Consider the following 21,516-nt stretch of genomic DNA (forward strand, 5'->3'; position numbering starts at 1 on the left):
TAATGGGAAGCCGTTGTGAGGAAAGAATGCCCAGGGCTGTGTGTGATAGCACATCACCTTTCACATGAGCGGTGACCGTGAGGATTCCCTGAGCGATGAAGGCATGAATAATGCAGGAATGAATGAAGAAATGAACGGAACTCCCCAACTACACTCTTGTTGGATAGAGTAAGGCTTAAATTCTATACTGTGGCAGTCGTGATAAAGGAATATGAGATTCTGTTCTCTAGTTTCTACTTAAGACAGGATTGTTTTAAATGCCTCTGAGGCCAGTTCTCAGATGGGGAAGATGGAAGTGGACGTGGAGATTCATTAGAACCACCTGAGCAGCTTTTTATTTTTATTTATGTATTTTTTAAATTAATTAATTAATTAATTTTATTTTTGGCTGCGTTGGGTCTTCGTTGCTGCCTGCGGGCTTTCTCTAGTTGTGTCGAGCGGGGGTTACTCTTCGTTGAGGTGCGCGGGCTTCTCATCGCGATGGCTTCTCTTGTTGCAGAGCACGGGGTCTAGTTACGTGGGCTTCAGTATTTGTGGCACGTGGGCTCAGTAGTTGTGGCTCGTGGGCTCTAGAGCGCAGGCTCAGTAGTTGTGGTGCACGGGCTTAGCTGCTCCGCGGCATGTGGGATCTTCCCGGACCAGGGCTCGAACCCGTGTCCCCTGCATTGGCAGGCGGACTCTTAACCACTGCGCCACCAGGGAAGCCCCATGAGCAGCTTTTTAAGCTGCCCACACCCCTGCTTTCTGCAGATGCAATGGTGTGTGTGGTCCCACCTCCCTGTTCTGGGTTCACTGCACTTGCTCCTCTGGGGGGAATCACGCCCATCTACAACCCTGGACACTGCCTGGGGAGCTCATGCTTTGTTACTATGCGAATCCCTGCACCACCACCCCACTCCCCAGTGTGTCCACAGACCTCCAGGGCCAGCACTGGCCAGACCGCCTGAGGCTCCACCCGTATCAACAGCAGCCTCCTTTGCTTCCTGGTGACGCTGTAACAGGTGGGGCAGCAGGAAACCTGTGCTCTCAGGAAGTCTGGGCGCTGAGCACCTGCCGTGTCTCCGCTCACGTGACCGACAGCTCTGTGAGTTAACTAGATGTTCACGAGGCCCCTTACCTTGCACACCTGCGGCCCCTGGTGCGTGGAAGGAAGTCCTGCATCTGGCCTGGGTGCCGCAGTCCCGGCCCCTCCCTGCTCGCCCTTCATGAACCGGTTACGCCCTCTGTGACCAGCCACGCCCCTGCTCTCCCGCTGACCGGTATCCATTCACCGACTTGACGCAGTTCACTACCACTTATTAATTTTATATTCTTTCTGTTGCAGTACAGTATCTCTTTCTTCTGATTGGTACATGCATCAAAGTGATTAATTAAATGAGTGACTAGTGTGGATATACTCCAGTTTCCAGGCCCTCTCCGTAGCTAGTCTGGGCTCTCCTACTTTCCAGCTGCCAAAGCAGCCTCTTCCCTAACTTGGGATCCATGTAGCTAACTCCCTCTACAAAGGGCTGTATATGCTGACTGATGAAAGCTAAGTAAGGAACTCGCCTTCTCAAAGCATCCCTCCGCGTGTCTTGGAGGACACAGAGTTCACATAAACATGAAAAGATCAATTAGGTCAACTCAGAGGACAGGGATACGGGTTTTGTTAATTTGTCCAGATATTTGTATATAATGAGACTTTAATGAACGGAAAACCTTGGACTTCTAGAAACAGTTGGAAACGTCTAAATAGGGAAATAAAATCTACTTTAGGTAATTTAGTGGGATTTAACGCCGAGGAGTGGCCACAGGGGCTCTGGAGGGGGCGCTGAGAGGCCAGATTGGGAGGGTGAGGAGGAAGCCACTGCGCCTCCATGGGAGCCCCAGAAGCGGGGGGTCCCCCGAAGGACGCCGGACCCGCGGCAAGAGCGGCACCTGCGGCCCCAGACACCGCCGTGGGCATCGGGGAAACCTGCCTGTCCCGCTGTCCCCCAGCCAGCGCCCCCTAGCGGCTGCGCCCTCGGAAGCAGCATCCGCAGGGGCAGGGGAGGCTCCCGTGGGGCCACGTGGTCCTGCCGCGAGCAGAGCGGGCAGGGGCGGGGGTGGAGGTGCATCTGGGCGAGGAGATCCAGAGCCAGCCTTGCAGGCCTCGCCCGCGTCGTGGACCAACACAGACCACGCGATGTGAGGAGTGAGGCTGCACCGAGAACTCCTGGGAGTCGGGTCTGTCCTTCGTCCCTCTAGCCTGGCAGGTAGCAGGAGACGACTCTACAGCCCTTACATTGAAGAAGAAACCGTCTCACCTCCCCTGAGAGCCTCAGCGGTCAAGCCTCTCAAGGTGTATTTTTAAACAAACTGGTTTATGCTCCCTCACTGGTACTGGGGACTTTAAGGTAGGGAAATATCCACAAAACGCCCACTCTTCGGACGTTTCTCCTAACTGAGGCACAAGGGGCAAACTTTTCGGATTCTTCAATTATGTTTATGTGTATTTAGTCTAAAGAGTATGAGATGACTTAACGAAGAAATCACATATTTACCTGTGCCACCCACGTGTCCATCAACCGATAAATGGATGATGGAAAACAAAATTCAGCTGAGTAAAGTTGAAGATCTAGTTGGCCTTATCCAATGACTCATGAATCAGGCAGCACCCCTCCTAGTAGGTAGAAGGTGCTCCAGGGAGTTGTAAAAAATGGAAGGTTTGTATAGGTGGAAGGAGGGGGCGGGACAAGGAAGTTACTAGCTGGAAAGGGAAGAAAGGGCTGTTTCAGGGCAGGTCACCTTCCCCTAGGGGGAAGGGCAGGGGTCTTCTTGTGCAAATGACCTCACCCCAGTGCTGAAATTTCAGATTGTCTGTTTAAAGGTCACATTTCTGGGAGAGATTGAAACTGCAGTTGTCTTTCTTTTTTTATATAAATTTATTTTATTTATTTTTGGCTGTGTTGGGTCTTCGTTGCTGCACATGGGCTTTCTCTAGTTGCAGAGAGCGGGGGCTACTCTTCGTTGTGGTGCGCGGGCTTCTCATTGCGGTGGCTTCTCTTGTTGCGGAGCACGGGCTCTAGGCGTGCGGGCTCAGTAGTTGTGGCACATGGGCTCAGTAGTTGTGGCTCGCGGGCTCTAGAGCACAGGCTCAGTAGTTGTGGTGCACGGGCTTAGCTGCTCCGCGGCATGTGGGATCTTCGTGGACCAGGGCTCGAACCCGTGTCCCCTGCATTGGCAGGGCTCGAACCCATGTCCCCTGCATTGGCAGGCAGATTCTTAACCACTGCGCCACCAGGGAAGCCCCTGCAGTTGTCTTGATTGCTGTCCTGGAGGCAAATGACTCCATGTGGGTACTGTGGTTTCTTTCTAACAAGATAAACAAAATGTGTATGTGCATACAATGGGATATTACTCAGCCTTAGAAAGGAAGGAAACTCTGATACCTGCTATAATGTGGATGCACCTTGGAGACCTTGTGCTACCTGACGTAACCCGGTGTGAGATGTACAGTCATGTATATATATTGTCCCCAGCTTTATGGCCAGAGCATCTAAAACTCTTGTAATTCCTTAAGTGATAAGAGCAAAGGGGCATCCTTTGTTATCATATTTGGGTTTTGTCCCAGGTCCTGAAATAGCTTCAGAGGGTAAAGGTGAAAAGAGTGTCCTGTTATTCACAAGCCCCTTTCAACCACACCAGAGTTTATATCAGTGACGTGACTTTCTGGAAAGCCCCTAAGGATGGGGGTGGCTGGTTGCCAAGGGAACCAACCATGTGATTAGCGGATTGGAATTTTCAGCCCCACTCCCGACCTCAGAGGAGGAGAAAGAGTCTGGAAGTTGACTTAATCTCTAACTGCCAATGATGTAAACAATTGCACCCGTGCAATGAAGCCTCCAGAAAACCCCAAAGGACGGGGTTTGGAGAACAGGGAGGTGCTGGGAGGGTGGTCAGCTCCGTGCCACCTACCCACACCTTGTCCCATGCATCTCTTCTATCTGGCTGCTTTTGAGTTATGTCCTTCATATTAAACATGTAAACATACGAAAAGTGTTTGCCATTCTAGCAAATTGTAGAACTGAAGGAGGTGGTCATGGGAAACTCTGATCACAGCCAGTTTGTCAGAAGTCAGAGGGAGGCCCAGACTTGGGACAGGCTTCTGAAGTGGGGGGCAGCCTTGTGGGCCTGAGCCCTTCACCTGTGGGATCGGACGCTATGTCCAGCCGGACAGTGTCAGGACTGACGTGAGTTGTAGGACACTCAGGTGGTGTTCACAGAAGATTGGAGAATTGGTTTGTGTGGGGAAAAAAATTTGGTGTGGAAGTGAAATGTGAGAGCATAAAGGAAAAATAGTTTTGTTCTCTTTAGCCCGTCACAATAGGACAAATCCTGCATGATTCCACCTACACGAGGTACCTAAAGTAATAAAAATTGTCGAGACAGAAAGTAGAATGGTGGTTGCCAGAGGCTGGTGTGGGGAGGGGGGGGAGAGAATGCGGAATTAATATTTAATAGGTGCAGTTTCCGTTTGGAAAGGCGAAAAGTGCCAGTGAGGGATGGTGGTGATGTTGTGAAACAGGAGGGAAGGGGGCAGGGCACAACCTTTGAAAGAAAGACATAGCCCGAGGACATGACATAAACTGATTAGAACCAAATGGGTCCAAGATGGCGGACAAGTCGACTTCCACTAGACCTTGAGCCTCAGTATATGCTCACTGTAACACATCGGCAAGCTAAATGACACACCCACAGGCGCCATGACAGTTCCAAGGCCGACCATAAGGGTCAAAAAGTGGGTGGTGGCCCAATTCCTGGAAATCCCCACCCCTTCCTAAAATAACTGGAATACTCCTCCCCCTCATTAGCCTATGAAATTACCCACCCCTATAAAAACTGACAACTCCAGACCCTGGTGCTTTTCTCACCTTCTGAGATGGCCCACACTCTGTCTGTGGAGTGTATTTCTCCCAAAGCCTTTCTCACCTTCTGAGGTGGCCCACACTCTGTCTGTGGAGTGTGTTTCTCTCTAAATAAATCCACTTCTTACCTATCACTTTGTCTCTCGCTGAATTCTTTCTGCTATGAGACATCAAGAACCTGAGCTTCAATATGTCCTGAAACCAGGTGTGTGATCTCAGTTGGAAGACTGTGAGTTTTGGCCGGGTTCGAGTCCTAGCCGAGTGGGTTCAAGTCCCAATCTGAGGTGCACAGTTTCAGTTGCACAACAACGTGAATGTACTTAATGCCACCGAACTGTCCATTTAAAATGGTTAAAATGGTCACTTGTATGTTATGTATATTCTACTGCAATAAAAATATTCGCATTTAAAAATGTATCTACCTGTGGTTTTCCTCCTGAACTTGTATCCATAAGTCTGGGCATTTAGGACGTTTTAAAATGACTTTGCAACTGCGTCGTGAGTTATGAGGGCTGTACTTTGAGTGACTCATGAAACACTCTTTTTTTTTTTTTTTTTTTAATTAATTAATTTATTTATTTTTATGGCTGTGTTGGGTCTTCGTTTCTGTGCGAGGGCTTTCTCTAGTTGCGGCAAGCGGGGGCCACTCTTCATCGCGGTGCGCGGGCCTCTCACTATCATGACCTCTCTTGTTGCGGAGCACAGGCTCCAGACGCGCAGGCTCAGTAGTTGTGGCTCACGGGCCCAGTTGCTCCGCGGCATGTGGGATCTTCCCAGACCAGGGCTCGAACCCGTGTCCCCTGCATTGGCAGGCGGATTCCTAACCACTGCGCCACCAGGGAAGCCCTCATGAAACACTCTTGCTTACATCAGCTGGACACGGGCCTTTGGCAATCAGGGGATGCTATCCTGGGTTCTGAGGAAGGCAGGCCTGCCCCGGTCCATCCAGATGGGGCAGCTATCAGAGGGGTAATCAGAGCAGAATCAGTAAATGCTGTAGTCACCTGGGAGAGGAATGAGGCGTGCCTCTCTGATGATGCAGGAAGCAGAAGGTGAGTGATTATGTCCTCTCTGGGCTCTTCAGTTTCAGCTTTTCTTTTTTTCTCTTTGAATTTCTCTATTTTATTTTTTTTTATTTTTTAATTAATTTTTATTGGAGTATAGTTGCTTTACACTGTTGCATTACCTTCTGGTGTACAGCAAAGTGAATCAGCCATACATATACGTATATCCCCTTTTTTGGATTTCCTTCCCATTTAGGTCACCACAGAGCACTGAGTAGAGTTCCCTGTGCTCTACAGTAGGTTCTCAGTAGTTATCTATTTTCTACACAGTATCAATAGTGTATATGTGTCAACCTCTATCTCCCAATTCATCCCAACCCCCTCCTTCCCCCCTTGGTATCCATAAGTTTCTTCTCTACATCTGTGTCTCTATTTCTGCTTTGCACATATGTTCATCTGTACCATTTTTCTGGATTCCACATATAAGCGATATGATATTTGTTTTTCTCTTCCAGCTTTTATGAATGCGGGAGTGAGCAGAGCTGACGGGTAGATCTGAGGAGGTGGGAGGGAGTGTCCACCTGCGGAAGGTGTGCTTTCTCTCCATCTTTATATTGGTCTGGCTTCAAATGTCAGCCCCTCGAGGACAGCAGGTGGCATCAAGCAAATGGGAAGTTGCCAGGAACTCGGGTGGCCCCTGTGAACCGGCGGCCCCCTGCTGTGGAGGCCCCCTCTCTCTTTGGGGCCGAGCTGGGTTTGCCCTCAGGCCTTCAGCCTCCTGCAGCTCCGAGGTCCCCTCACCACCCCTTTGGTGGAAGAAGAAGAGGCAGGTGAAGAGCCGAGGGCTTGCACAGTAAGGACAGTGGTGTTTCCCCAGGCTTCCGAGCTCCTTCTCGAGGCTCCCCTTGAAGGGAAGGGGCAGGCAGCGTGGTGTTTACCAGCATAACTGTGCTACCGACCGCACGACAGGCCAATAAATCAGAGACGAGGTGCTGAGGCAAGGAATAACAACTTTATTTGGAAAGCTGGCAGACGGAGACGATGGCAGACTAAAGTCTCCAAAAAACCATTTTATCAAAGCTTGGATGCCAGTTTCTTTTATAGCACAGACAGGGGGAGGAGATGAGGAAGTAAAGTAAAAAGACCATAAGATTTGCAAATATCCCCTGGAATGGCCAACCTCGGGGAGGGGATGCGTTCATTTCTTCTTTCTTGCTGCCATCCGCCAGGTGGATAGGGTCTGGATGCTTCCCTGAACAAAGGCACTTTGGTTTAACCTTCAGGCAGAGGGGCAGGGTTCCCCAAGGCAGGCCACTGTGTACAGACAGTCTCCTTTCAGTGAACAAAGGCAGCGGAAAGCAGAGGTGAAAGTAAAAGAAACAGAGCCAACATGGAGTCAAATTTGGCTCTTCCCTGTTACGACTGCAGCTGGCGGTCGCGGCCTTCTAGGCCTGCCCCACACGCGCTGGCTGAGCCGCAACTGTGTCTCATACATCGCAAGGGCTCAATAAACGGCAGGTGGAGTTGTCATTAAACAGGTGCACATCTCGGTCTAGAAACACAGCTATGCAGGAAATATCACTTTATTTTCCTTAGAGCAATTTAATGAGGACCTTGGGCACCCATCCCCGCACAACACAGTAGGAAATTCTCCCCCTGGCAGTACTGGGTTCCTTCCTGAATCTGGTCCAGAATCTGGAGGACTGTGTGGACCCCCACTGCGGGTAAGGCAGTCCCATCACTGGACACCATCTCCTGGTCACGCCCCAGCCCTCCCTTCATTCACAGCCCCGCAGGGCGAGGGCTGGGGGCACACGGGAGCCACTCTCTACCTGCTTCTCAAGACACTCGGTCTTTCTCCTCTGCATCCATCTGGGTCCAGGCAGGTGAGAGGCCACACCTGACCTAGGTAACTGGAGGAGAGTTTTACCAAAGGTACTCTCTCCAAAGGTGTGGGCAGTTAGGGAAACCAGTAAGGGAGAGTGAGGACCTTGAGTTGGCAACTGCGGAGGTCATCGTGTAACGGGGAAGAGCCAAATCTGACTCCATGTTGGCTCTGTTTCTTTTACTTTCACCTCTGCTTTCCGCTGCCTTTGTTCACTGAAAGGAGACTGTACACAATGGCCTGCCTTGGGGAACCCTGCCCCTCTGCCTGAAGGTTAAACCAAAGTGCCTTTGTTCAGGGAAACATCCAGACCCTGTCCACCTGCGGATGGCGGCAAGGAACAAGAAATGAACGCATCCCCTCCCCGCGGTTGGCCATTCCAGGGGATATTTGCAAATGTTATGGCCTGAATTTTACTTTACTTCCTCATCTCCTCCCCCTCTCTGTGCTATAAAAGAAACTGGCATCCAAACCCCGATAAGATGGTTAGTTTGAGACTTTAGTCTGCCATCTTCTCCGTCTGCCGGCTTTCCGAATAAAGTTGTTATTCCTTGCCTCAGCACCTCGTCTACGATTTATTGGCCTGTTGTGGGGTGAGCAGAGTGGGCTTGGACTCAGTAACAATTTCCCCCTCAGCCCTTAGAGTTCAGGAGAAGGAACCAGAGCCCGGAGAGGGCTTCCCTAGAGGGACAGAGCCAACCACAGCAGGGACGGGGCACTGAGGGCCTGACCTCACTCTCCTGTCTTCTGCCCTCAGCTGGTACTGTCTACTGGCCAAACCCAACCAAAAGCCAGAGAACAAAGGCAGAGGATAACCTTAGACAGAGAATCACGATGCTGTTATCAACAATGTGAATTGGTGTAGATGAACATGGTAAGAGCAGATCTGATAGGGATTCAGGGGAGAGAATATCAGAGTCCACAGTAGGTGGAGTTTGAGGAATGATACTTCCCGCTATGGGTAACATTTTGTGTGCCTTTGGCATGTGACTTGAAGCAGAGGGATGGGTCGGATCCAGGGGTTCTTAAATGAGGAAAGCTTAGCCCAGTGCTGGGCATGTATGAGCTTTCTTCCTGTGGTAGCTATCAGGACCCTGAGACCCCAGTCATGGCTCAGTTAGCTCTCTGACTCTGTAAGCTGGTTCATTTCAACACCCAAACTAGCTCAGCCTAAGCCAAGTTCAAAAGAAGGGATGTCTGGATTCTCTCACACCAAGAAATGGTGATGCTATTTTTCAGGTTGAAACTTTCCAGAGCTGTTCACAGCCGTATTTATACTCTTGGACGTTTATGCAGCCGTTCTTGCCTGTTTATTGTTCCGGAAAGTGCGGAAGGAATGTTTATAGAGAGATTTCTGTCATAGTGCACGGAGCAGACAAGGACGCGGCAGCAAAGGCCAGCCTTGTCCTCCTGGCTCCGTGGATAGACAGTCAGCAGGAGACGGGCTTCGTTAGCCTCCCCCGCATGGCCTCGACCCGCGGGCTCTGCATCCAAGAGCTTCCCAGCACAAGGGAGCAGGGCTTGATGCTGTTCCCTGCCCCTCCTCCAAAAACGCTGCTCTCTGCAGCTTCTGGCCTTATCACTAAGCGCCCCTGCGCCCGGCCTGTGCTCGTCCTTCTCTGGCTGCCTGGTTAGCTCATTTTCCGCTGTCATGGAATCTGCTAATCCAACGAGGGAAAATCTGTCCAGGGCAGAAGAGACTAGCTCCCTCCCACTGGGGCAGGTGCATTAACCCCTGTGCCTTCCCACTCAGGGAGGGCAAGGAGGAAAAGGTTGTCCCAGTGGCAATCAGCCCGGTGACAGCCCTGGTGACACCCAGCCTCAGCAGCAGGGCCCAGGGCTGCACTCAGCTGGCTGGGAGAGGCGCCCCGCCGGCAACTTACAAAACTCAGCCCTGGCAGGTTCCAGGAGCAGCAGGGCCAGGTCCACAGAAGGATGAAGGCTGCTCACCCCAGAGCAGGGAGCCCTGGTGGCAGCAGTCCACAAGAAGATGACAGTGGTAGCCCAGCAGGAAATGGCAGCAACAGTGACCGGGAGAGAAAGACGCTCCAGGTTCAAGGTGAGAGGCTGAGGCTGCGACAGTAGCTCACAAGAGACTGTAAGCTCCTTGAGGTGAGGTTTTTTATTTTGTTCAGGGCTGACGCTCCCAGATCTATCACAGTGCTTGACACATGGAAAAAGCACAACGAATATTTATTTTTTAAAAAAAGAATGGGGGCTTCCCTGGTGGCGCAGTGGTTGAGAATCTGCCTGCTAATGCAGGGGACACGGGTTCGAGCCCTGGTCTGGGAAGATCCCACATGCCGCGGAGCAACTAGGCCCGTGAGCCACAATTACTGAGCCTGCGCGTCTGGAGCCTGTGCTCCGCAACAAGAGAGGCCGCGATAGTGAGAGGCCCGCGCACCGCGATGAAGGGTGGCCCCCGCTTGCCACAACTGGAGAAAGCCCTCGCACAGAAACGAAGACCCAACACAGCCATAAATAAATAAATAAAAATTTAAAAAAAATTAAAAAATAAAAAAAATAAAAAAAAAAAAAAGAATGGGGCTTCCCTGGTGGTGCAGTGGTTGAGAGTCTGCCTGCCAATGCAGGGGACACGGGTTCGAGCCCTGGTCTGGGAAGATCCCACATGCTGCGGAGCAACTGGGCCCATGAGCCACAACTACTGAGCCTGCGCGTCTGGAGCCTGTGCTCCGCAACAAGAGAGGCCGCGATAGTGAGAGGCCCGCGCACCGCGATGAAGAGTGGCCCCCACTCGCCACAACTGGAGAAAGCCCTTGCACAGAAACGAAGACCCAACACAGCCAAAATTAAAAATAAATTAATTAATTAAAAAAAAAATTTTTTTTTTTTAAAAGAATGAATAGTACAGATGGATGAACAAGGATATTTCCTGACCTCTTGGGCAGAGGGCCTGAGAGCCGAGACAGTAGCAGTGCTGGTGGCTGGGAAAAAGGTCCCGGAGGTCCTGGGCCGCTGGTCTCCATCATCTCTCTACCCTTGTGTCTCCTGGTTCTGGTTCCCAGTGCGGGCTCAATACACAGGTGCTGGATAAATCAAAATGTTTGTCCCAGACCTCGATGTCCGTCAGTTTCGGTCCCCGAGTTTTTGGAAACTGGACCAAGAAATGCAGGTCAGCCTTTCTGTGATACTGTGGGAGAGAGGCAGCGCCTCATCCACATTCAGTGCTTCTCCCTGCACCCGCAGTCCTGGCCACAGTCCGGAATCCTGGGCCTCAGCCCCCATACGTGTCTGCTCCAGGGGACACAGTCCATCACGTCCCACCCGCCTCCAGGACTGTGTGCCCCCCGAAGGAGAGTGGGCCAGCACAGAGCAAGGGAGAATGTCACACCAGGATCCTTCTGAGAGCACTCCTGGAGTTCAAGGAAGAGTCCTTAAACCGGCCCTTACAGAGGCCGCCCGTTACGTGGGCACCCCAGTTCCTGCCTCAGGCCCGTGTCCTCCAAGAGAAGCCCTCATTCAACCCGACCCTGCACTGACCTCTTGTTTCATTTGGGAAACTGGCCTGCGGCTGGAGTCCCCCCTTCTCACCATGACCACGAGTTAGCACTGAAGTCAGAGGCAGGCGTTAGGTAGACTTTAGGGGAACCAGCCAAGAGGGGCTTGGGCTCTGAAAGCTCCAAAGAACTGTCTGGAGGGTTCCTCAGCCTCCAGGTTCTGGCCCTGGGTGGGGTCTGTTACAGGGCCCCATCCTGTAACAGCGACTCCACACAGCGCTTTGAAACTACCCGTTCTGTGCCTTAGACCAGGTCCTCTTCATAGAGGGGGCAGACCCCTCTGGTTTCTGCATCAGGAGAGAGGCAGTGAGAGGATGGGGCCCCTCTGTACCACGACCCGGGAGCCCAGTGGGAAGGGAGGCTTCTTCCCCTTACACCTAGCAGTGAAATGTGCTCGACCACACAGGTTTGGAAGTCATCACTAAAGTCAAAAACAATAAAAGAGGAAGTTGTTATCAGAACGTACAAATCCTACAAATAAAAGGCAGAGAGGTGCCTTTGTCATGTCGTGGTCAGAGTATGAGTGGGGATGTTAGGTTGGATGGGGTGATCTGGGGCTGTGGGTGTTCTCTATCACCCCCATTACACACACTCTCTTATTTTCTAACTCCTCTTTCTCTTAGTGTTTTCTTTTCTTTTCTCTCTCTCTCCTCTTGACTTACCTTGCCTTGGCGGGCGCTCTTGGGGACCCTATTGGCCTGGCTTCATCACATCGATCGTATCGGCATGAAGAAAGGCTGCTGAGTGCTATAAAGGTCTTTCCAAAGACCAGGGAGACTCTGAGGAATTCTGTAATCCTAAAATAAATGGGGGTTCATTAATGCAGGGACACAGAGCGCTCTCTTCTGATTCTCAGAAACTTCGATTTTAAATGAAATTAAAGGGGGGAGGGATAAACTGGGAGGTTGGGATTGACATATATACACACTACTATATATAAAAGAGATAACGAATAAGAACCTACTGTAGAGCACAGGGAACTCTATTCAATACTCTGTAATGACCTGCATGAGAAAAGAACCTAAAAAAGAATGGGTATGTGTATAACTGATTCACTTTGCTGTACAGCAGAAACTAACACAACATTATAAATCAACTGTACTCCAATAAAAGTTAAATTTAAAAATAAGTGAAATTACAGTTCTTATTATGAAAGCAAAATGAGATCACTGTAAACAATTTAGAGATTGTGGATAAGCCAAAGAAGAAAATGAAATCAGCCATAAATCGACCATCCAGCCATAGCCTCGTTTTCTCACTGGGGGCGTGTTCTTTCAGAGGGTCTGGGGGTTGGGGACTGCGTGTGGTCACTTACTGCAAATACCCCATCTTCCCCTTAAAGTGGCTGCTTTCTTAGTACCAATTATCATAGTACTGTTTCTAAATCATTAAACCCTCTGCTATGGCATTTAAGGTTGCAGGGTGTTTCCTTTATGGACATACTTGTCCTCGTTTAACCAGGCCTCTGTTTTTAGCCATTCAGGTGGTTTCCAGCTATTCCCAATTCTGAAAAGAGCTGCAAGAAATGTCCCTGTAGCTGCATCTCTGTCCACATTCATGGTTCTCTCCTTAGAATAAATCCCCACACCTGGAATCACTGCCGTAACACAGACAGCGGTCCTCGGATGAAATGCCTTTCAGAAGAAATTTAATGAGTGAGAAATTTAGGGATGAATCAGAAACAGTCGCTCCCCCAAATTAGTCTTCTCCCTTGTCTCCCAACAAATGATTTGAAAAGGCTCTAGGAAGATTGCATTTTCTTTAAAGAAGGTGACTTGAGGTTCCAGAAACCCTCACCATCAGGCTGGGGCGGGGAGGGTGGCAACCAGGACTTTCTGTAAATGCGTTCACTCCTAGCTTCCCGGAGGCCCAGTGGTGATTAGACTGATCCCTGGTCTTCCCAGAATCTCCACCCAAACAAATGTCCCTGAAGCCGGGGTGGGGTTAGGGGGGGCTTGCGGGGGAAGGTGGTGGTCAGCTGAAACTCCACTCAGGCCACAGAGGGCTGTGTGTCCTGGGGAAGTTTCTTCCCCCTTCTGTGCCTCAGTGCCAACCCCCAGGAGCTTGCTGCATGGGGCCTCGGAGGCTCTTCCACTTGTCCGACAAAGCGAGATCCCTCCCTGGCGCCCTGGCTCTCCCCTCCCCTCCCGCCGCAGGAATACGTGCCAGGCCTGGGATGTCCTTGAGGCCGGCAGGCCAGATGGGGAGCTGGTAGCCCCTTCCCCTCTGGGGGCTGAGGCTCCTTTAATTTGCATACCTTAAAAGGCTTGCAGGAGCGAGGGGCTGGGTTCTTATCTCCTGTGCTCTGGAGGGGCCTTATTTATAGCCCAGCTGGCCAGCAGCTGCTTGCACGTTGGGGTGAACCCACAGGGCGGTTGACCTCCAGCCGCTGTCCCCCCTGGTTGGGCTGGAGGGCAGAAAGCAGACAGGTAAGGCTCCGGTTTCTCTTCTCTTTCCCTTCCCTTGCCATCCTTCCTCTCGTGTCTGCACAGCTTTGTACCCCAGCTGTGCAGAGGGATTGTCCAGCCCCGGGAGGGAGCTCTCTGGCACTGTGGACCGCAGACCCAAGTAGGACCCAGGGGGCAGGGACAGCTGGCTCTTCCAGCAGCTAAGCTCCTGCTGCCCCCAAAGTTGCAGCAGGTACCCACCGGGACCTTAAGAACTTGCAGGTGGGAGGGAGGGAGACGCAAGAGGGAAGAGATATGGGTACATATGTATATGTATAACTGATTCACTTTGTTATAAAGCAGAAACTAACACACCATTATAAAGCAATTATACTCCAATAAAGATGTTAAAAAAAAAAAAAAAAGAACTTGGAGGAACCCTAGTTTATCTTACTCTCTCTCAGTGGGAATCAGGAATCTGCATTGAGTTTTGACACCGGAAAGTTTTTTTTAAAAAAAGAGGAAAGAAAAAGAAAAAAAATGATAAAATCAACACTGGAAGGGGGAAAAACCACAGTGCCCTTGAGCTGCTTCTCCCTGACAGAATTTCCGGATGGCCTGGGGTAAAAAGGCAAGTTACTGATAAGTCTGATTATGCTGGGGAAGTGTGTTTATACAAGATGACTTGTTACGGCTGATGGTTTGAAAGTACAGATCACTGTTGTATGCTTTACAAAGGAAATGCATTAATATTTTACTAATTTCTAGAGCAGGATATATGCGAAGGACAAAGTACTGAGGAATGTTCTAATGCTCGGCCAGCCGCGTAATAATGTTAATACTGATAGAATGACACATATGTGATAATAGGTATCATAGGTATAAACATCCTCTAGCCAGACCTCAAGCAAGGCATTTTATCAGGTCCAATCTAAAAGGAAAAAAAATTGTGACATCAGTTTTTTAAAAATAATTCTGAGGTCAAAAGATAGATTAATAGCTGTGTTATAGGCTAATGCTACTTTATCACGTATTTGCTCTATTTAGATTTATTGTTTTGTTTCTTGAGGAATGTTATTTGAATCTTGTTATATTGCTGGGTTTATAACAACAAAATGTGCTTTAATAGTCTATTACATTTTGGGATCCATTCTACTGTAAAAAAAAGTTTTTGTTTTTAATGGAGTAGCCAACTTAATCAACTCAGATGATTACATTTTGAAGGCTTTTTCTAATATTAAGGAAATATTAATGTATCACTTCCATGAAAAGCTGCATATTTTCCCATAAAGTGTACCCTGACCGCTCACCGCCCCCCCCATCTCGCCTGTCTTGGAGAACATTTTGCACCTTTAGATTTCATCATCTTCTTAGTGCTTCCGTTGATTTGGGGTCCCTGAGGCTGGGCCACGCCGTTCTCTCTGCGTCCCTCAGCTCCAACACAGGCACCTACACACCTCCTACTGTGTGTCCTAAAACACTTCATATTTAAGGATAGATGGCCGAGAAACACTGATTTTAAATTCTCTTCTCCCCATCTGTTAAAAAACATTCAACTAAGTAAATTTTTAAAGATCTTATTGGCTTTATTCAATGATGCATGAATCAAGCATCATCCCATCCAGCAGGTAGAAAGAAGGTCTGAGGAGCTGGACAAAATGAAAGACTTTTCCTGGCAGAAGGGAATGGCAACAAGGAAGTTGTCCTCGGCAAAAAAGCAAGTTGGTTATTGAAAGGTTACTTTCCTTTAGGGGACGGCAGGGGTCTATCAGGCAGGTGACCACACCAGTCCTGGTCAAGCCATTCCTGATTGACTGGGTTAAGATTCCATTTCTGGAAGAGCCGAAACTGTAATGAAGTCTCAGTTTGGTGACATGGGGCTTACAATAGGTGACTCCATTTGGGGCCTGTTGTCTTGGTTTTTTTTTTAAAGAGCTCCTGACTTATTTATTTATTTACTTTATTTATTTATTTATTTTTGGCTCTGTTGGGTCTTCGTTTCTGTGCAAGGGCTTTCTCTAGTTGTGGCAAGCGGGGGCCACTCTTCATCGCGGTGCGTGGGCCTCTCACCGTCGCGGCCTCTCTTGTTGCGGGGCACAGGCTCCAGATGCACAGGCTCAGTAGTTGTGGCTCACGGGCCCAGTTGCTCCGCGGCATGTGGGATCTTCCCGGGCCAGGGCTGGAACCCGTGTCCCCTGCATTGGCAGGCAGATTCTCAACCACTGCGCCACCAGGGAAGCCCTGTTGTCTTGTTTTTAACACCACAAAAGAAAGAGGTGAAATTATATTCATAGTGTTTATATTTTCTTTTGTTTTTTCTTACTGTACAAATATATGTTCACCACAGGAAGTACAAACCAGCAGAGAGAAGAAAATGGAAAATGATGTGCAGTCTTACTACTCAAAGATAACTCAGCATTGCATTGTGAATCTTAACTATTTCTTGATTCTAAGAGGTCTTTGATTGTAACATCAACCATTAATTTAATGCTAGCTTTAAAAGAGAGGGGAAAATTTCCCCCTATGTTATACAGATTAAGATGAATCCAAAAACAATAAATTGGGGGGGAAAATATAAATTGTAATTAAGGAAAAATATATATATGATCAGGTTATTTGGTAATCTACTTTTTGTCCCATGTATAGTCAGTGTATTTTTACTGTGCATTCAAGCTCTAATTCTTTGAAAATTGGTTTTCAATTTTTTTATATACTAAATTATGACATTTTCATTTAGCCAGAATATTAAAATATCCATAATAGCTGGATAAGTGGGACATAAAAAAATCATAAAATGAGATTTAGATAAATAATTTTTATCAACATATAACTTGTTTCGAAGTATGATCTGCTGATTTCTACACTATTAATGCTACCTACTGAATAAGAGAAACAACTCAACCGTCTAGGACCTGGATCTTTACTCCCCCCTCAATTTTGTTTTATTGATTTTTTTCATTATCATTGATTTGTCAGTCTTCATACTTAGTCTCCAATATACCAACGTAAGGTTGAAAAACAGAAAGAAACATAAGTTCTGAGCAATATGATATTTAACAGATATATTTCATAAATATCATTAAATGTTTTTAAGTGTAAGCCTATAAAAATAAAATCAGTTTTAACTTTGAGGACATTTTTACAACTTGGGACTTTGTTTAAATCTAAAAGAGAAATTTTAGATAAAAGACAGATAAAAATTTATTTTAACAGAAGACTTTGTTACAGTTAAACTGTAATACTGAAAAGTTAAACTGAAGTAAAACCCTATCCAGCCAACAACACATAAAATATGCTCCAGGTGTTTTATTAAGAAGGCTGCAGGGACTTCCCTGGTGGCACAGTGGTTAAGAATCCGCCTACCAATGCAAGGGAACACGGGTTCGAGCCCTGGTCTGGGAAGATCCCACATGCTGCGGAGCAACTGGGCCCGTGAGCCACAACTACTGAGCCTGCGCTCTAGAGCCCGCGAGCCACAACTACTGAGGCTGTGTGCTACAACTACTGAAGCCCGCGTGCCTAGAGCCTGTGCTCCACAAGAGAAGCCACCTCAATGAGAAGCCCGCGCACCGCAACACAGAGTAGCCCCCACTCGCCGCAACTAGAGAAAGCCCGAACGCAACAATGAAGACCCAATGCAGCCAAAAATAAATAAATAAATTTTTTAAAAAAAGAAAAAAAGAAGGCTGCATAATTAGGTTTTACGGGGAAAGAGAAAGAGTTTTCGTTTGGTTTTTAAGAAGTGAGCCCTCTTTTTCTGCCTGGGACCTGCGTGCTCAGCATGGAGGGCACCTGAAGGGGCAGGGGGACCGACTGTCTTCATGGAAGTCGAGGTCACCAGAGCACTTCCTGCCTGGGTTCAGGTCTGTGCTGACAAATCCTGACCAGGATTTAGCATGAATGCAAAATAGAAAAGTAAATGGTGTTGATTATTCTACTTCTCTCTAATTCATAGCCTTTGTAGGAAGATAAAATGGGTAATATGAAGGCACAAATAGTTATATGACAACATATTATATGTAATAACTAAAATGGTCAACAGTGAGATCGCTCAAAAGCCAAGTATGGTTAAATAAATTATGATATAGCCAAGGTATGGAAGATGTACAATCATCAAAAATTAATGTTTGCACAGAATTTTTAATTTAAAAAATCAGAATACAAAGCTATAGTCTTATAATTAATGATCTTAACCTATATAATATATAAACACTGAAAAAATATACCAAAATATACACAATTATTGTTTTTGAGGGATAAGATTAGTAGTGAGTTTATATTCTCTCCACATTTTAAATAGTTTGCTATGTTTTCTACACGGAGACTAATCATGAAAGTTTTTTATGGCAAAATTCCACGCAAATGTAAAGGATTCTAATTATTGCCACCAATTATAAAAACTGTAAATAACCTATCAGAATGATCAGCCTCTTGAAACAGGAGGTAAAATTTACTGAGTGGTTACCATGTCCAGGAACTATGTATTGGCTCATCTAACGTACAACCAGCCTACACGTGGGTATTATTATCGTTGTTGTTATTGTTATTATTCCTACGTTCAGACACGGAGGCAGGCTTAGAAAAGTGGTATCAGTGCAGAAAGTGCAACCCAGTGAAAGACAGGGCCTGGGATCCAGCTGGTGTTAGAAGCACAGGAGCACGCTGAAGGCCTGCGGGAATGTTACAGGAATGGGGGCTGGTACTCCTGAGGAACGTTACTTGGAGCAGGAAGGGAGTACTTGGGTAGAGGCTGCATACACTGTGGTGTGGAGACAGGAAGTAAGGAATTCTGAAAGGGGGGCCGGTTGTCCTGCCAGGTGCAGGGCGGGGCCCTCGGGAAGCAGAGATGCTCTGTGTGTGTGTGTGTGTGTGTGTGTGTGTTGTCTGGGCGTGTGTGCGAGTGTGTGGTGTGGGGTGTTGTGTATGTATGGGACAGTGTGTGCCGTATGTGTGTACAGTGTGGGGAGGTGTGGTGTCTGCGTGTGTGCTGTGTGTTTGTGTGCCGGGGGAAGGGAAAGAGGGTGGAGATGATAAATGTTAAATGCCGTAAGCTTCCTTTTTAAAAAACTCTCCAATTTTGTTAAGAATCGCTTAATTTATTAGGAAACAACAACATTTTGCTCCCTTCAAATATAGTTCAAGAGACGAAAGAGCAGGTGAGAGAGGAGTCCCCTTATTTCAAAACCCCAATTTTAATTACAGTGAATTATAGACCAGCTATTATGTCCTTCCAACCCCTAAATCAAGACAGAGGCCCACAAGACTTCCAAATCAGTTAGGTTCCATGAAAAAATAATAATAATCATGTGTGTGCAACACAAAGAAAGCTCAGAGGTTTTGAAAGTGCGTGAGACAAACTCCTTTTAGGCACCTCTCTCTACTCCTGCAAATTGAACATGCAAAAACACTATCAACAGGTGCAAACTTGTTGGCATCACATTAAGCTGCATGAACAACCGTCCGAGTGAGGGAAGAAATACTTACGACCACAATCCCACGTCTAAAATACCGTCAGATGGAAAAACTCTCAAGGCAGCAAGGAAGGCTGAGGGAGTACCTTCTAATTAAGATAGAGTTCTCTACAAGTCGGAATTCATACCGGCAAGTTCAACATCATTTGAATAACGCAGTTTGGACAGAAGAATGATAAGCCCTTCGGCCACCGTTTCTGAGCAGCAGTAGCACGAACCCTCCAGCCTGGCGGGGGATGAGCTCTGGCAGGATCCTGGAGCCCGCCCTGAGCTGTTTCTACTTTGCCAGGACACACTCCTCTATCTCCTGGGAAGTGTCAGCAAACCTCAGCCAGCCTCAGGCAGGAGCAGCCGGGTAGCTCCAGAAGCCCACGTGAGCTCCATTGAACCTCACGTCTCTCTTTAAATTTCGCTCTCATATTCCAACTTATATCAGACCGGTCTCTCTTCTGCTCAAAACTCTCCAATGGCTTCCCAAGTCAAAATAAATTCCAGTGCTACATAGCCTCCAGAGTCCTACAGGATCCAGGCCCCAGAACCTGCCTTCATCTCCTTCCTTCCTCCCTCTCCACCTAGGATGCTCCCGTCCCACCGCCCTACCCCAACTGTGCCACACATGGCCCTGCCCCAGGGCCTTTGCACCTGCTGGTGCGCTAGCCGGTCAGGCTCTCCCCCGAGGAAACCACACGCCTCCCTCCCTCCTTCAATCCTTCAATCACACCACATGTGAGAGCCAGCCCCGAGGGTCCCATCTGAAATCACACCCTCTGCCGCTCCCTAGCTCCTTGCCCTGATTTACTTTTCTTCAAATCACTTATCTCACACATGCACACCCACAAAGGGACGTGTAGGCGCTGAATGAGTATCCGTGAGAGACGAAGTCTCCAACAATCCACCGTCATAAATTTCATTTGAATTCTTAGAGGCTTTTCCAGTGTCATTCATGTATCAATACCCTTACAAAGTATCCTTATCAGGGTCCAAGTCTCAGGCTTCCCTGTCCACAACTTGAATCTCATTTCAAAAACGTCCACTGCACTTGGAGTTTGTTCAGGGAGAAAAGTGGGAGCTGGGGGGTCAGGCTGCCTGGGTTTTGTCCCCAGCTCTGCCATTTACAGCAGGCGGAGACCTCAACCTCCCAGAATCTTGTCTTTAAAAAAGAGATAACAATAACAATAACCTCTTAAATACGTGGGAGGATTCAACAAGGCAACAGCCACAACAATAATAATAGCTACGGGTAATTGACAGATGAGGACAAACTGAAATCCAGAAAAGTATCTTAGACATAGTTACTATATTAGTTTCTTGTTGCTTTTGTAACAAATTACCCCAAAACTATTGTCTGAAAACAACACAAATTTATTACCTTATAGTTCAGGAGGTCAGAAGTCTGCAAGGGGTCTCCGTGGGCTAAAATCAAAGTGTGGGCAAAGCTGTGTTCCTTCTGGTGGCTCCAGGAAGGAATCTGTTTCCTGGCTTTTTCCAGCTTCTAGAGGCGCCTGTGCTCCTTGGCTGGTGGGCCCTCCCCCACCTGCAAAGCCAGCACGGTCACGTCTTCAAATCTCTCTGATTCTGACTCTCCTGCCTCCTTTTCCCACGTTACGGACCCTCGTGATGACATTGGGCCACCTGGATAATCCAGGATCATCTCCCCGTATCAAGAGCCTTAATCTAATCACACCTGCAAAGGCCCTTCACAAATTCTGGAGATTAGGACATGAACGGTGCTGGGAAGCCGTTATCCTGCCTACCAGTTACTAAGAGACAGAACTGGGGCTGGCATCCGGCTGGTCTCTTGACGGCTGCGCTACAGAAGGACACGGAAAGCCCTGGGAGTAACGAAGGCGGGGTGGAAAACTTGCACCTCAGATTCGGGTTTTTGTCTTCGACATTGAGCAAGACGATTCATCCCCTCGGCCCTGCTCACCGGCTGTGGGTGCCAGAGCACAGCACGGCTGACTCTAAAAGTCACTTTATCTCATCGAGGCCAGTTTTAAATTATCAGTCTCACTTCAACCTCAAACATAGCATTGACTTTCAAGAAACCACAGACAGGGACTCCCCTGGTGGTGCAGTGGTTAAAAATCTGCCTGCCAATGCGGGGACACGGGTTCGATCCCTGGTCCGGGAAGATCCCACATGCCGCGGAGCAACTAAGCCCATGCGCCACAACTACTGAGCCTGCGCTCTAGAGCCCGGGAGCCACAACTACTGAGCCTGCGCTCTACAGCCCATGTGCCACAACTACTGAGCCCGTGTGCCACACTATTGAGCCCGCGTGCCACAACTACTGAGCCCATGTGCCACAACTACTGAGCCCGCGCACCTAGAGCCCATGCTCAGCAACAAGAGAAGCCACCGC

At 48.3% G+C, this 21,516-nt stretch overlaps 1 protein-coding gene and 1 long non-coding RNA gene across 2 annotated transcripts in view; one reads left to right on the forward strand and one right to left on the reverse strand.

The window, feature by feature from the left end:
• Positions 1 to 2,926: 2,926 nt before the first annotated feature.
• LOC132377200 (uncharacterized) lies at positions 2,927 to 20,934 on the reverse strand. Its single transcript, XR_009506574.1, has 4 exons — positions 20,521 to 20,934; positions 11,956 to 12,090; positions 10,674 to 10,890; positions 2,927 to 3,333 (listed from the first exon to the last, which is right to left on the reverse strand). It is a non-coding gene; the product is annotated as an uncharacterized LOC132377200 (long non-coding RNA).
• FHL2 (four and a half LIM domains 2) overlaps positions 13,593 to 21,516 on the forward strand; it is a 55,650-nt gene continuing 47,726 nt past the window's right edge. The window contains exon 1 of the mRNA XM_059943318.1: positions 13,593 to 13,722. The gene's annotated coding sequence lies outside the window, so the exon portion shown is untranslated. The remainder of the gene's footprint in view (positions 13,723 to 21,516) is intronic.

The sequence above is a fragment of the Balaenoptera ricei genome, chromosome 13, assembly GCF_028023285.1.
Source record: "Balaenoptera ricei isolate mBalRic1 chromosome 13, mBalRic1.hap2, whole genome shotgun sequence".
Classification (NCBI taxonomy): Eukaryota; Metazoa; Chordata; class Mammalia; order Artiodactyla; family Balaenopteridae; genus Balaenoptera; species Balaenoptera ricei.